We start from the raw sequence: 16117 nt of genomic DNA on the forward strand, positions 1-16117 counted from the left end.
AGAATGTACCCCAAACCTTTCAGAGATGCATCACAATACACTTCAAACGGTTCACTTGGTTCAGGTAATACCAATACAGGTGCAGTAGTCAACCTGTGCTTCAATGCTTGGAAACTCTCTTCACATTCCGGAGTCCAGATAAAAAGCGTATCCTTCCTAGTCTGTGAAAATTTCTTAATGAATCTACGATAATACCCCGCCAAACCTAGGAAACTTCTTATCTCTGTCACTGACGTTGGTCACTCCCAATTCATCACTGCTTCCACCTTAGCAGGATCCACAGCTATTCCCTGCTTACTCACCACGTGGCCAAGAAACTTCACCTCACTCTTCCAGAACTCACATTTAGATAACTTAGCGTACAACTTTCTGTCTCTCAGAATTTGCAGCACAGTTCACAAGTGATCAGCATGCTCTTCTTCAGTCTTAGAATATTAGAATAAACAAGAATGTCATCAATGAAGATAATAACAAACTTGTCCAGATACGGTCGGAAAATCTTGTTCACATAATCCATAAATACTGCCAGGGCATTAGTTAACCTGAAAGACATCACTGTATACTCATAATGACCATAACGGGTTCTGAAATCAGTTTTCGGAATATCCTCATCTCTAACCCTTATCTGATGATATCCGGATCGCAGATCAATCTTAGAAAACACACCGGCACCCTGTAACTGATCCATTAGATCATCGATTCTAGGCAACGGATATTTGTTCTTCACAGTGATCTTATTCAACTGCCGATAGTCGACACACAATTGCATACTCCCATCCTTCTTCTTTACTAGTAACACTGGTGCTCCCCACAGAGAAACACTTGGTTAGATGAAATGCTTACCTAACAGATCTTCCAGCTGAGCTTTCAATTCAGCCATTTCTAAAGGTGACATCCTATAAGGAGTAATCGAAATTGGACCGGCTCCAGGCACCAACTCAATTGCGAATTCCACTTCCCGGTTAGGTGGAAATTCATTAATATCATCCGGAAACACATCTGGAAATTCACATACAACCAGAATCTGCTCTAAACTTTGATCATCACCTGATACTCCTGCAGTTAATAACATAATACTCTGACATTCAGTTCCTGAACAGTTTACTATCATAGAATTCAAATAGTAACTATTCACCACAACCGGTGCTTCTGACCCTTCCGGCATAAACTATACTAACTTCTCAGAACAATCAAACAAAACATGATTCTTGGATAACCAATCTATTCCCAAAATGAAATCAAGACCAGTCATATGCAAACAAATCAAATCATGCACAAATTCACGCTGTTGTACTCGAAAGGAAACTTGTGGAAATTCAACATTCCCACTTAAAATTTGAAAATTGGGGAAAGAGAAGGCTAAGAGTGATTAAACAAGTTACCAGTGAAATTGTTCCGGTAGAAACGTAGAGCTCGGCGCGGTGAACGCGTGGCCGCCAACGGTACGGCGATTGGAGCTCGGACAGAGAAGTTACGGGGATCGGAAATTTACCGTAAGGTTACGGAAGCTTTCTCCCCTCCCTGGAAGTGTTTCACGCTGCTGCATCCAAATGAGGGAGAGAAAGGAGTTCGGCTTCATTTAATGAGTTGGTCCAATTGAACCGATGGCTCGGTTTGGATCCGGTTCAACCCGTTCGATCCAATCTTGGACCGTTTTCTTCGAAATTGGTGTCAAAATTCTCGTTTTGACGAGATCTATCCTAATTTAATATAATTTTCACATTTCTAATCCTCCTTATTAAAAAAATAATTTATTGACTAATTATCTACTAATTTAACCGAGGTTTACAGGTAACATAACTAAGACAACAACTTTCACACTAATTCTTAGAAGCATCATTTTTTGAAAGACTGGTTCAACCCTCGTGTTAGAATGAATTTGAACAACTTAGATACTATGCCACTGGTTGCAGCTGATATTGTCTCAACACTAACACTCTCCGAATTCTTTATCCTAATTACTGTCTCTTTTGGACATCTAAAAGAAAGCTGAGCTTGGAATAAACAGTATTGTTATCACCATGTTTCACACAAAATTTCAGTATTGCTGAAACATGGTGATAACAATACTGTTTATTCCAAGTTCAACTTTCTTTTAGACGTCCAAAGGAGACAGTAATTAGGGCCAAGAATTCGGGGAGTGTTAGTGCTGAGACAATATCAGCTGCAACCAATGGCACAGTATCTAAGTTATTCAAATTCATTCCAACACGAGGGTTGAATCAGTCTTTCAAAAAATGATGCTTCTAATAATAAGTGTGAAAGTTGTTGTCTTAGTTATGTTACCACCTTTTGTTATGTTGGAGGAAGAAGACGTTATGTTATTTAGAATGGTTTCGTTTAGTTTGTGTTGAAGAAAATAAACCTTCTTTTGACTTTATTTGGTTTGTGTTGCTATTGAAGCCAAATATTTGTGTGGTTAACATGTTCGGGTTCTCAGGTTTATGTTACCATTTTGATAAATGAACAGACCAATGTCAATGTGTTTTTAAGGTTTGCGTTAAAGTAAATATAGCTTCTTTTAACATCACGAATTATAGGTCAAATAGGTCCCCTAAGATACTATTATAAGGCAAATAGGTCCCCACATGAAAACGGCGCCGTTTGCATTCTTTGTCTAAGTGAGGACAAATTTGTCCTCCCCGAAACGACGTCGTTTTGCCCCTGGTTCCAATACGACGTCGTTTTGCCCCTGGTTCCAATACGACGTCGTTTTGTCCAGCGTGGATGGGGACCCAAATGTCCTAAAAGTGACATGTCACAGTTAACCTGAAACGTCACCACTTTAACCGGATCAAACGGTTTTAGGGACGTATCTGGGGGATATCTGAGAACCTCAAGGTCGAACTCTTAGTTAAATTTTGTGGGGGACAAAATTGTCGGATGATAAATTTCTTGGGGACCTATTTGGGGTATTACTCAAAAAAAAAAGGGGAGAAGAGAGAACGGGGAGAGCAAATGAGAAGGAGGAAGAAGAGAAGGGAGGGAACTGCACTGCTACCGTGTGGCCGCCATCCCGTGGAGGATGGAACCCAAAGAAACTGGTGTATTTTTTAGTACATCCACACAAAGAAAAGATGAATCGATTAGAACATCAAAAGCTTAATAATATTATTTTCGTTCGTTATAACTTGAAACAACAATAAAAGTATTTTTTCAATTATTTACCTACTTTGATATGCATAGCTCTTTTAAAAAGTATCGTTCATTAAGTTTTAATCTTTAGTTTAGTAACTAGATAAATTGATAACATAGGAACCAAATGAGAAAATAAAACTATGATCTAATTTATCTCGATGCATTTGATAACCATTCATATTGAATATTATTAGAAGATTCACCATCATTTTTAATTCCTTAAGATCAGAGGTTGATGCTCTACGAAATAATTTGACAAATATGTCCATTCAACCAACTTTAAATGATCTTGGTATGTTTTTTAATTGTTTGAATATTTTAATTGTTAGTTGCTATTATAAATTATTCTTGATATTAATTTGTTAAAAATACCTAAATGTAGATCAATTAAATTTAGAAGATGATTAAGATAATGATGGACCGAATAATAATATTATGGAAGATATAAATGCAAATTAAAATGAAAAAAATATTGGTCAAATTTTAAATTTGTTCTATGAAGATATAGATGCCGACTTTAAGATTATCCTTTGGATTTAATTTATCAATTGTATTAGCTTTTGTTTGTTTTTGTTCATTTAAATTGAGAAAAAGTATTTTGTATTAGTGACTAGTTTATTTTTTTTACATCATTAATTATATTTAAAAATTAATATTTGATAATTATTAATATATTTATAAACACATAACATGTACTTTAATTTTTTATTTTAATTTTATTGTTATAATTTTATAATTTTATATTTTTATTTAATTATAATCGAATTAGTCGAACAAATCAATGACTGACTGGTTAAATTAATAATTTAATGGTATAACCGAATTAATTATGTTTAACTATGTTTTAAAGAATCTTTTACCAACTTTAATTTAATTTTGATACAAATATTTTTATTATTATCTTAAAAGTAAAGAGGGTGCGTGTATATGTACGGTGTATTGTTCAGTATTTGGAAGAGTACATGCTTTGGTGTCCCAATATGATGTTGCTCAAATGCCTCAAATGCCTCTCTCCTCCAGTCTTTGATAAAAGATTAAATTTTAATTTATTTACATAGTAGCTAGCCCCGGAAAAGAGTATGTTGTGGACTATTATTTGAACCACGACTCACCACTCAGCATATCTCTGACATCATGCACGTACCTGTCAACATGGGAAGGAATGAAACTTCCTTATGCAATTTCATCGGATTAGGTTTGACTAATTTTCTTGGCAAATGCTTATATCTGTTGAAACACATCTTCTAGTAGATCTCTCTCTCACTTTGGAATATTATTGAAATTTGAGGATATTGCTTTCGTAATTACACTTGGCTCAGAGGATGCATGGAATATGAGTTTAATTTTGAACTATAAAAAATTGAGTTGTAATATTAGAAAAAAATATTATTTATTTTATTTAATAGTTAAATAAATGATTATTTATATTTATAAAAAATAAAAATATTTTATATTAAATCAAAATTAAATTTGTATTTACACAAAATATTTTTTGTGTGACAAAAATATTCTATATTTAAAGAATTGAAGTGTCATGTCACACAAAAAACCTCTTAATAGATACAAATTTATTTTCAATATAGTATGAATATATATATCAAATTTTTTTTTATGAAAATAAATGATCATTTATTCATTAAACATTTTAAAAAATGGAGCATAATCGACAATAAATAACTAAGTTAATTTTGTTTTAATTTATTTTTGTTCCTTTTCATCACCCTTTATTCCTCTCACCACCAACAATATCACAGCCCGTGGTTGCCGATAACCATTACTGACCACCATCGGCCAAAATTTTAAATGTAGGAACATCGAAAGGAAAAGATGACAGATCTGTAACAAAAAGTAAAAAGTAAATTGTCTTATTCAAATTTATTTAAAAATACATACATTTACGACTTTTAGATATTATAAATAAGAGATCAATTATATTTTTATCCATATCTATGTTTCGGGTGTTTAGTATAAGGTACTTACTCACACAAGAAAAGTCATATCTAGCAACTCCAAACACAAACCGACATCCGGTGAGAAAAACAGAGGAAAAATGGATTCAGTCTTAAATTACCTAAACCCCACCGCCATAATCGGAATCCTTTCTCTAATAATAGTCTTGCTCTATATACTTCTCTTTCGTCCCTTCAAACCTGGTGGTAACCTCAAAGAACCTCCCATGGCAGCTGGTGCGTGGCCTATACTGGGTCACCTTCCATTGTTGCGCGGTTCACAGCCACTCCACACGACTTTAGGCACCATGGCTGATAAATATGGACCTCTTTTCACCATCAAGTTCGGCGCTACAAAGACCATAGTACTCAGCAACTGGGAAATGGCCAAAGAGTGTTTCACCATAAACGACATGGTCGTTTCGTCTCGCCCCAAAACCGTTGCAATTGAGAACCTTTCTTACAACTTCGCCGTTTTCGGTTTAGGACCGTACGGTCCATACTGGCGCGAGCTTCGAAAGATCGTAACGCTAGAGCTACTCTCGAACCGCCGCATAGAGCTACTAGGCCACGTTCGCGTCTCTGAAGTTCAAGCTTCCATTAACGAGCTCTATAGTCTTTGGTCCAGAAAGAAAAACAAGGAGTCTTATAACTCTGATGATGACGGTTATGTGTCGGTGGAGATGAAAGAATGGTTTTCGCAACTGACCTTCAACTCGGTTCTTAGAATGATTGCTGGAAAGAGATACTCTGATGATGACGGCCGGCGGCGAGGAAAAGGCGAAGAAGTGTTTAAAATTAATTGAAGATTTTATGCATCTTTTGGGGTTATTTACTGTGGGAGACGCTATTCCTGCGCTCAGGTGGATGGATTTGGGAGGCCATGAGAGAGCCATGAAAAGAACTGCTAAGGAATTGGACAGTGTTTTGAATGAATGGTTAGAGGAGCATAGAAGAAGTTTCGGTGAAAAGGCTACCAGTGAACGTGACTTCATGGATGTTATGATTTCCATTATCGGAGAAAAAAAGATTCATGGGTTTGATGCTGATACTATAATTAAAGCCACAACAATGGTATGAGTTTATTTTTAAGTTGTGTACGATTTTATTAGGAGTTAATAATCAACTGATATAAGTTCAATATATTAAAAATTAAAAATGTACTTTAAAAATTTAGAAATACGTCCTTAAAATTGGATAAAGTATATTTTTTGTTGTTTAAGTTTGTTAAAAATTTTAAAAATATTCTTAAGTTTTATTTTGTTTTAATTTTGTCCAAAAAATTTTCGACTTGTATCAAATATATTTCTAAAAGCTAATTTTTCAAAAAATTTAGGATCAATTAGCAACAATTTTATAAAAATAATCATCAACACAAGTAAATTAGAGATAGTTGTTATGCATTATTGTTGGATTAGTCTTAATTTTTTTGAAAATTTGGCTGTCAGCAGTATATTTAATGCAAATAAAAATTTTTTGAAAAAAACTAAAAAAAACTTAGGAATATTTTTAAATTTTTTCGCAAACTTAAAAAACAAGAGACATATTTTACCCTTTAAAATTTATGTTAACTTATATCTTATGGCTTATTGTTATTGTTTGTCTATATTTATTTAAAAAATGTTATGTGCAGATTTTAAATTAGTCACCAAATTAATTATTATATATTTATATATAAATATATGTATTTTATATTTTAATATGCATTTACACTGAATTATTTTGGTAGCTAATTTTTTTAGGTATGCATAGCATAGTTGATATTTATTGTTTATTCTGTTGCTTGTTGATTATAGTATAGCTTACATACAACTCTAGTCAAACATAGTGTCAAAAGTTAGTTTTATTTTTATTCTAGTGTTATCTCTTACTTCTATTTTTCTAAATTAGAAAATAAGTAAAGGAAATTATCAATATATTGAAATTTGAGAATCAGTACAAAGTTGTGTAATTCAATTAAAAATGAGTAAACTAATATGGCTATTGTTGGTTTTACACAATTCGACTAAGTGTCCTGTTTTTCAGAACAATCATGTTGAGAAAATTAATTAATTATAGCAGCATTTTTTTCTGATTAATTTGGTAAACCTTTTTTGCAGGCAATGATCGTGGGAGGAACTGATACAACTGGTGTTACTCTTACATGGGCACTAAGTTTGTTATTAAGAAATCCTCGTACACTAAAAAAAGTAAAAGAAGAACTCGATAGTCAAATTGGAAAAGAGAGATGCATAACGGAGTCAGATTTAAACAAATTGGTGTATCTTCAAGCCATAGTGAAAGAGACACTAAGATTATATCCAGCAGGTCCTCTTGGAGGACCACGTGAATTCACAGAGAGTTGCACTTTAGGTGGATTTTATGTTACAAAAGGATCTCGACTAATTACAAATATATGGAAGATTCAAACTGATCCTAGTATTTGGTCAGATCCCTTGGAATTCAAGCCAGAGAGGTTCCTCACAACTCACAGAGACACAGACCTTAAGGGTCAGCATTTCGAGTTTTTGCCATTTGGAAGTGGTAGAAGGATGTGTCCTGGAATGTCGTTTGCACTTCAAATGGTTCACTTTGCTTTGGCCAGGTTCTTGCACTCGTTTGAGATTTTGAAACCATCTTCTGATGAAGCAATTGATATGACTGGTATCCTTGGACTGTCTTATGCTAAAGCTACTCCAATTGAGATTCTCATCAAGCCATGTTTGGCTCAAGCTTGTTATGAAACCATGTAATCTTTAGTACTTAGTAGTATATGCCGGTGTTCGTGTGGTACAACTATATGAAGCTATGAAGTATAGTGCAGAAGATTTGATTTGGATTCCAGAAAATGATCTGATACCAGACAATGTTATAGCCTACACCTTAGCTTGTGAAGTTGGATGATGATCTATTGAAATATCTTAGTGTGGTTAGTGGTCTAATAAGTAGCAAGTGCTTTTGGTTATGTTTGTTAAATTTTGGCTTGACTTTATACTGAGTTAATATGATTGTACTCTATCATATTACTATTATACTCCACTTTGATGAGTATTAATATACAAAAGTATAGCTATCGATAAAATTTCTTTTGCAATTGTTGAAACATTGGTAGCTGTTGAATAATGGTAATTAGCCAAGTAACTTCTCACTACATAGCTGTTTATCACTTTATTGCATTGTTCAATGCTAACAAGTTAGCAACATAGGATTAAAACCCTTCATATAGGCTATAACAGGATGGTACCAAAGTAATGGAAATTACATTCCTCAATCATCATTTCAAGTTACAAGATTAGCAGCTGCAGAATTTATAAGTTCTACTAATTGTGGGTTTGAAAAATTTATCTGTTCTATATAACATTTTGGAGGTGCATTTACAAACCAAAATCAGTGTTGTTAAGATATAGTACTAGTTTAAGAGGAATCACCAGTGTTGATATTGGCATTAGGTTCCTTATTTAAAAAGATTGAGACATACTGCACGATGGACAACCAAATAGAATATAAAGTTGATAAGATTACAGAACAATTAGTAAGGCATGCAAATTTTAACTGTAAACTAATGGATTTTAACCTGGTCTGTACATAGTGTTTTCCATTTACTAGCCAATGGTTGAGGACAGTATCATCCTGCCTACATGAGTCATATGTTAGCTAAATCTGAATGCAATTTAGCTAAATTTTACACACTCTTTTTATTTTTTAAAGAAACAGCACCTTATGCACTTACTAGCACGTATCTTCATAAGTCCTAAGTGTTCTCTTCCAAGTTACAGAAGTAAAGGAAATTGGTTCATATAAATGAATTTGAACTTACAATTGTCTCAATTAATCAACACTGCATAAAAGGAATGGCTTGTATTTGAAAATTGAAATTTTACAAAGGAACACGACATAGAAGAAAAAAAAATATAAATAAAAAACTTACGAAAGGGTAAATTAAATTGTTCTTTTGTTGCTTGCTTATGTAAATAAATTGGAATATAATTATACAAAATTGGGGATTTCTTTTAAATAAATAAATTAAATTCCATATTTATATGTGTTCATGCTCTGACCCATCGCTTAGCCAAGCCCAAAACGAATAAGGTTGAATCAATAAATATTTACTTGGATCGACACCTACCCGACCTCATAGCTTCTACAATCTGAATCATTAACTAGCTCCTACAATATTTTCTATTTATTTAAAAATGAGATTTCAACAACTTCTCTATCAAAACAGAGTAACTAACCCACCATTAAAGGTGGAACTACTCAAAAGATAGTTATTAACTCTACGATGATGACGAGCAGGATCAGTAGTTGCTTATTTATATTTAGTTTTATGTACTTATGAGTATGTTATTTATGTTTATTTATGTTTAGTTTCATGTATGCTGGCTTCATTATGTGTATGACTTTGTCAGTTTGCTTATTCAGATTTTCACTATTTCATGTTTGGATGACACATCATACATTGAATGACAAATATTATAAAATTAGCTTCATGTACTCAAGAGAATCACAAACATAATGAAATTAACTTTACTCAAGAAAATGACAAACATAATGACATTAACTTTACTCAAGAGAATCATAACTACATAGAGAAACACAAAACATAAAAGGCAGAACAATAAAGCTTGATCACAAGGATGACATGGACTAAAATAGAGACAACAAAAATACAAAAGGAGCAACAGAAACAAAACCAACAACATCATGACAGCTATCCATCACATCCGGCCATGGAGCCTCGTGAGGCCAACTCCTACGAGTGTGTCCTAGCTATCTGCAGAGACCACAATAGTCGGACTGTCATAAGATGGCCAAAGTCCATCTGGAATAGGCGACAAAAATCCCATCCAGTATACACTAAACACCTTACTCATGGTATAAACTTCATGATGTAGCCCAGTTCAGTCGAGACTGAGCACAGCATGCGATCGCATGGCAGCACAGGTAATGGAGAGCCTGAAAGTACCTGCAATCACATGTGTGATCGCTGAGAGAAATCCAATACTTACCGAGCGAGAAGTTATTGGTAGGAGTCGTCTTAGCCACAGTATACTCAGATTGATGCTTATCAAACAGAGTGACGATGAAGCATCTCAAATCTCTCAAGTTGCACTCTATTGCCTTCACTAGAGCTTGGCAAAACTGGTGCCCAGTTTCCAATTGCGCCTCTGCCGTCTGTCCTCGAATGACAAAAAGTTCTGCAAGCCTTCCGTATGTGGACTTCACCAATACAGTGACCGGCAGATTTCGTGTGCCCTTCAATACATAATTAACGCACTCGGATATGTTTGTCGTCATGTGGCCGAACCGTCTGCCTCCATCCTGGTGCTAGATCCACTTATCGTACTCCATCCTGTTCGCCCAATCGCACATGGCTGGATTCTCAGTCCTCATAATATCAAAACTAATAGTCAAATTCTGCCTCAGTCTTAGCATAAGCTGCATTCAAAAGTAGCCATCTCGCATCCTGACCCTTGAAACTGAGGGTGAAATCAGCTGCAACATGACGAATGCAAAACGCTCTATATGCATGAAGTGGTAGCCAACCACTGTCAGGTGCCTCCACTGCAGCCTTAATGTCATTGTGCCTGTCAGAGATCACCAAAATATCTTCTTGTGGGATCACATGTTGACGCAAGTTAGATAAGAAAAAAGCTCAGGACTCCGCATTCTCGCCTTCCACAAGTGCAAAGACAATGGGCAAGATATTCAAGTTACCATCTTGTGCAATAGCTAGAAGCAAAGTGCCGCCATACTTTCCACACAAATGAGTCTCGTCGATGCTGACTAGTGGCTTGCAATGTATAAATACCTCAATGCATGGAGGAAATGTCCAAAAAAGACGATGAAAGTACACTGTAGACTCATCAACCTGATCACCGACATGTACCAGAAAAGTCTTCAACAACGTTACGGTTCCATCCATCGTGGATTGCACACCAAGGATCCAACAGGACAACTCGACATACGACTCTTTCTAATCCCCGTAGATCTGTGCAACTGCCTTCTGTTTTACCATCCACACCTTCCTGTAACTAGGCTTGAATCCGTAGGTTGCCTCAATAGCTTCTTGCAACACTTTTATCGTAACCGCTGCATTGGGTCCAACCAACGAAAAGATCCTTGCACAAATGAGATGATGATCGAGCTATCAGTGATCGCTCAAAATCGATGTGGCCAAGCAAGTGTGAGGTCCGTTGTACCTTCTAACCTCCCAAGTACTCTTTCGCTGCCGAAGTATGATGCGAATCATCCACGTGCAACCTTTCTCGAACTCCTTGCATCTCCCATGATACTTCAGATGATCTGACTCTATCACCCGGTACTCAACTCTACGACGGATGCTATAATTCTTTATGCTCAACACAGCTCCCTCTTTAGTCTAGAAAGATTGTCCAATCTGAAATTCCCCAGAAGGATTTTTTTTGTGTAATCCTTGACCTTCAAAGATAGGATCTATGTCCGATTGCTAGCAGACGGCTTACATGTTCAGCGTTGAGAAATGTGGAGGGTATTGTTGTGACCCAGAACTGGATGACCCCTGATGTGTAGGTAAGTTTCTAGGAGTATCCTCGTCACTATCCCCCACGATGTGAGCTGGCTCATCGTCTGAATCATCCTCTCGCATCGCATTTTCAACCCGATCCGATTCACCGTCACCTAAAATACCCAAAATCATACGGGGTGACCTAGCTATCCCAACTATAATAGATGGAAGATCAGCCAACAGACAACCAGGTGCAATGATATGCATCAAGGTAGAAGCACCCCCACCGTCGTCAACTGAGGATTCAGCGTTGATGCCCCGTAACTATCGACACCATCTTCCAACTTGGCATACAGCTTGTCTATTCTCACTTCTGGAAAACTGCGCCAACAATGAAATAAAACCTGCATGTCTTCGTCTGGCCCTATCACAAACGTTTCATATTGCACACCAGTTGACACAACCACAATTAGAATCTTTTAGAAATACCTTCTTCACCCACTTAACTCCACACAACCACGCCTTTTGCAATATACTCGTCTTTAGTTCTGACAAAATATTTGTTGGCTGGATAAAAACATTCACTGGTTCGCTATTAGTGAACTTAACACCGTGTCTTTTATTTTTTTTTAATTTTTCAGAACAATGGATTAGAACAAAAAAACTTTTCTCACTATTCATTTGTAAATTTGTGAAAATGACCCTCTACCATCACACCACTTCCTCCTACTTACTATTTATAGGCATTTTTGTGTAGGCATAAACCATTATATCCCTCCCGCGATTTATGCATTGTTGGACTTCGAAAAAAACTGCTGGAAGGAGTGTCGCAATTTTTTCTTTTTTTTTTATTTAAACGTAAACAGTTATACCCTCTGGTGGTTTATGTGTATTGACAATCGACAAATCCCTTATCACGATTTCCATAATAATATAAAAGTTTCATTTGCCTATGCAATATTTAAATATTATAATTTGATAAAATTAAAATGTAAATGATTTATTCTGATAATTTACCCAAAAAAAAAATCCAATGTTAGTCCCAAAATAATTGGTACCAACAAATCAGCCCCCTATAGCACCGACAGACACTCACTCTCAGAGTCGAGATAAGCCTCAATGTAATCCATGAAATTGCACTCGAGTCTCATAGTAGTCTCTGAACTTAAAAGTTCCTCAGAGTCATCCCCGAACTTGCACTCTGGGACTCAAAGTGGTCCTTCCGGCAATTTCAACACACGTGGCGCAACCGGAAAACCTAGCTGGCAGCGTTGGTGACACGTGGGACTCACAACGGCTAGCTGATGTGGCAGAGTAAACTCTTCCGACTCAATTTGGTCCCTCAGGTGAAGTTAAAACCCTAATCCCCTTTTTTGAAGGGCACATTGTTCACTCTGCTGTCTCCTCGTCGGTGCTGTGTTCTTCTGTTCTCCCTCTCTGAAGCCCGAAGGTTATGGCTAGCACGAGCAATGCAGCTGGGAGCTCGAACAACCCACGATCGTTTGGAAGCATCATGAGGAGAATGAATAGAAACAGAGAAGCTCGTTTGTCAAAAATGAAAAAAAAAATCATGGGAAGCCTGGTTTCTCTAAAAGAGGTAAGCCAAAAATGAAAAAAAATGTGGTTCCTCTGTTTTTTTTATATTGTTGTTAATCTAATATTTACAAAAGTTCAGGCCCTTTTTTTCAATTGTAATTGGTGGGTATGAACGCCTCTGTTCTGTTCTCTGTGCTAGGGTTTGATCACTACTGGCTTTCGTAGTGGTTTGGCCAAGAAAATTGTAAAGTAAGAGTGTTTCTTGTGTTTTGATGATATGAAAATGTGTTCTTTATGTGTTAGGGTTTACTGCTCTTAGTGGAGGAGTTTTCAAACTATTAATGTGTTTCAGGACAATGACTCTGATCAATGAATTTGTTAAACAGAGTTTGCATGATCACAGTAGAAGTAAAGATCTTTTGGGAGTTGAAATTTTTTGTAATTCTGATAATGGATTCTGAATTTGACTAATTTACCTAATTGCCTTTCTTTGTATTGGGTTGGTTTAGTTAAACTGAATGTAATATGTAATGCTGTTTAGTTAAACTGAGTGTGTGATCATAAAGGATTCTTGCATACATAAGTTAGAGTAATATAAAGTAAGTTTTTCAATTGCTAATGAAGTTAACTTAGCTATTGGAATAGTCAAATTGTTTGATGAATTTGGTCTGGACTAGTGGATTAGTTGTGGAAAAGGGTATGTAAATTTGAATGGTTTGATCCACCAAGATTGAAGTTAGTGTCTCGAGAACTGCTATCCTTAGTTACACCAAAATAATGTTCTTGATTTCACACTTTCTTATGTTCACATGACACAAATCATTAGCAACATGATCAAAATAAAGGTGAAATATCATATAATTTAACAGTTAACAACTAACAAAGTTAGGCACTCTATTCAATATCCCGGTCCACAATAACATTTTCTAATAAAAATTTTGAAAAAGAAAACCACAAAATAATAGAAGACTTAACTTATATTGTTAATTTGAATATAGTGATAATATAGCATAGTAAAATATTAGAGGAAGAAGGAGAAGTAGAAAAGTAAGGGAGTCGTGCTTTTGTTGCCAACTGTCAAGTAATGAAAAGGAGAGAGTGAGAGTGATGATGAAAATGGTAGAAGAAGATTAGGACTGAATCAATGCTATGATATGAAGAAGATAACAGATGCTATTTAATGAGCTTTCATTAACTACTATTTACCATTACTATTTCTAGATGGTTTTTTTTTTGTTTCATCTCCACCTTCAGTGTTGTATATTATTTTATTGTTTTTTAACCTCTCTAGTTAGTGATTAGTTTAGTTCCAAATTTGGCAGATTTTCTTTATTTCTGTGTGTCTTTTTTTGTTGGTAATAAGTTGTAGTTGTATATATATTTCCTTCAATTGCAAAAGAAAAAAAAGGGTATTGATCTTGGGTTTTGTGGGAACTACATGGAGAGTGAAGTTTGGTGCCTGTCCTTGTGATTTATTTGCCAGTTTGATTTAAGGCATATATTGCTGATTATATATGCTGAATTAATCCTGGACTGATTATATGATGTTAATACACTGGGTTACTGTCTATATATGTAGAATTAATCCTGAACTGATTATATGCTGCATGATGTTCTGTCAATCTATTGTTACTCATTTATCCTGTTCTGCATAATGTTCTGTAACAGTGCTGTGTAGGGACTAGTTTGATGTCACTTACATAAGTCTAGGGACTAGTTTGATGTCACTTGAACAACTCTAGGGACTATTTTGATGTCACTTATATAACTGTAGGGACAGTTTTGCTGCCCGAAAACAACTATCTGACCCCTTCTTTGGTATCTAAAACAGGGCCTTATAAATATAGTTAAGGAGGTTTTTTCAGATGTCCATCACAGATTCTGTGTTTGGCATCTGTGGAAGAACTTCAATAAGCAATGGAAGGATCTCCAGCTTAGAGGGCTACTTTGGGATTGTGCAAGGTGTACTAGCCAAGATGGCTTCCTTGATATCATAAAAAAGATTGAAAGGGTTAATAAAGAAGCCTGAGAGTATTTGAACAAGTGACCCTATGCAAGGTGCAACACAGGGAACTGCTACAAGGCTTGCAAATTTCATGAAGTTTGTGCCCAACCATGGATTCAAGGCACCCAGATACAAAAAAAATGAAGATTATGATGATTATGCTTAGGAAAAGCAGGCTGTTTTTTTTTTGTATCTATTTTGCTGATGTTGTTTACAATGCCTAAAACATTGTCCCAGTTTTGGAGATTTTAGTATTTGAATTTTATCAGGTCAATATGTCAACAACTTTGATATACTTGGTGTTTTGCCTCTATAATATCTTTTTTGAATCAAACATTACCAATTTGAATTATGAATTATGACTTTATTGAATTGAGTTTTCTCAGCCTTTTGTTTATATCTTATCCTCTATTACAAACTTAAGAGTAGTTCAAATCCTGTCCATTTTTATTTCATTGAAAAGAAGTCCAGGAACAAAAGTATGCATATAATCAAACACTTTAATTTCCATTTCTTTCAAACAAAAGGATAGGAACAAGTACATGAACAATGAATGCATATAACATGCATGTCATTTGTTTTTTGCTAGATACAGTTGACCCTGCTGTCTATCCAGCTTTAATACAAGAACACCAATTACAATCAGCAGCATGAACACAAACATCAAAATTCCCTCCATTTTTAGAACCCTAATTTCAGCTTCTAATTTACCAAATTTTTAAGCCATCTTCATCTTCCATTCTTCATCATCAATTGAATGTCTTGTTCTATCATCACATGGCATGGCATCTTCCAAAACTTTATCAACCCACATAAACAATCCACACCATTTCTTACTCACAGTTTGTACATCAAAGAAAATTCAATCAGCACAATTTATATCCATAAATACAGCAATCAACAACAATAATACTTACATTGTAGTTTGGGCAACCCAAGAACGGTCTCCCTGGATTAGAATCCGTCCCTGACCACCGCAGCACCGGTCTCGACCCGCAGGCACACTATTCTGGCAAACGAGCT

At 35.5% G+C, this 16117-nt stretch overlaps 1 pseudogene; it reads left to right on the forward strand.

Moving 5' to 3' along the window:
- The first annotated feature begins 5128 nt into the window (after nucleotides 1-5128).
- Nucleotides 5129-8128, forward strand: LOC107491394 (cytochrome P450 82A1-like; annotated as a pseudogene).
- The last annotated feature ends 7989 nt before the right edge of the window (nucleotides 8129-16117 follow it).

This window comes from Arachis duranensis, chromosome 5, assembly GCF_000817695.3.
Source record: "Arachis duranensis cultivar V14167 chromosome 5, aradu.V14167.gnm2.J7QH, whole genome shotgun sequence".
NCBI lineage: Eukaryota > Viridiplantae > Streptophyta > Magnoliopsida > Fabales > Fabaceae > Arachis > Arachis duranensis.